The sequence below is a fragment of the Penaeus monodon genome, chromosome 14 (genome assembly GCF_015228065.2).
Source record: "Penaeus monodon isolate SGIC_2016 chromosome 14, NSTDA_Pmon_1, whole genome shotgun sequence".
NCBI lineage: Eukaryota > Metazoa > Arthropoda > Malacostraca > Decapoda > Penaeidae > Penaeus > Penaeus monodon.
Genome location: NC_051399.1, coordinates 31,618,639 through 31,620,046, shown reverse-complemented (window position 1 = coordinate 31,620,046; position 1,408 = coordinate 31,618,639). Strand labels below are relative to the sequence as shown.

The 1,408-nt window shown below is 29.7% G+C and overlaps 1 protein-coding gene across 1 annotated transcript in view; it reads left to right on the top strand.

The window, feature by feature from the left end:
• Window positions 1-432, top strand: part of LOC119581052 (tetraspanin-7-like) — a 5,411-nt gene extending 4,979 nt beyond the window's left edge. Inside the window, exon 5 of the mRNA XM_037929351.1 lies at window positions 1-432. This exon is cut by the window's left edge and continues 781 nt beyond it. The gene's annotated coding sequence lies outside the window, so the exon portion shown is untranslated.
• The last annotated feature ends 976 nt before the right edge of the window (window positions 433-1,408 follow it).

Genomic DNA, 1,408 nt, shown 5'->3' with positions numbered 1-1,408 from the left:
CTTATGATCCTTTACTTCTTTGATCATACATAAGGTCATTGAGAAGCAGATGATTGCTTATAATTAGAACATAAAAATGCTGACTTCACTCATGTTAATACCTATTTCTAAGTTGTTGTGTTTTGTTTGCTTTCATGCATTTGCCAATGAGGTGTTCACATGCAAGATTTTTCATCCAAAATCTTGCTAGAATTGTTAAAGTATTAATGTTTGATGATTGTTGTCATTTTTCCAGGAACAATATTATTTTATGTAATAATTGTCAGAGTTGGTATACACTTCCATTACATTTTTTCTGTATAAGAAATAGTAAGGAATATTTATTATTTTCATTATATGACCATTTTACAATAACACATGTATATGCTTATTTGTGTGTATGTGTTTGTGTATATACAGATAGCAGACTGATAGATAAAGATATTGATTGACTGATTGTTTGATTGATTGATTGATTGATAAATAAGCAAACAGTTAGATAGATAGATAGACTGGTAGACAGATAGACAGATTACACACACACACACATACACTCACACTCACACTCATTCGCACACTCACTTGCATGCACACACACGCACACACACACACACATATATACGACACACCAACACATGCACCTCATTCACACACTCACCTCGTACAGCTAACAGTAAGAAACACGACACACAACACACAAACACTCAACACAGATTCATACCAAACATCACAAGGCACAAACAATGTGATATAGAAATAACTCATTCAAGGGATAAAATGTTACCCTATAAAGGTTTTTTTGATTACATAATGGAAAAAATGACAAATAGTTCCTTTTCCTTTTAATGTAAAGTGTGCAATATTTATATACCAATGTTTAAATGATTTAAAATATCAGAGCATTAATTTTACTATACAATTTATCTTGATTTATGACTAGGAAAAATTAAACCTCCTCAATTAAATAAGGGAAATATGATATAACTTTTTAAAGTTTTAAAAATCAAAATTTTACTATACTTATCGTATAATGAGCTCAGTGATAGTACAGTACTTTTGATGAGGACATTAAATTATATATGACTTTGTGTATTTTGTAAAAGCATTCTGGCTTCATGTTTGTTAAGCAAAATGCATAAAGTTTTCTAGAGCTATCCAGTTTGATAGAATATTGGAAGGTTTAGTGCTTGCAATTAAGTTAATGTTCCCAAAATATCATGCCATCAAATCTGGGATCTTTTTTGTTCCAGTAATTTATAATTTTTCTATTATTGCAATGTGTTTTTTGTCCTACGTAATATTTTAGGAAAATAAGAAACATAATCTGCCACTTACAAGTACTGATTAAAGACATAATATCATATTGTTCCTAACTTTTCAAACATTGTACACAAATATAAAGATTGTTCTGAATAGGAAAATCAATCAC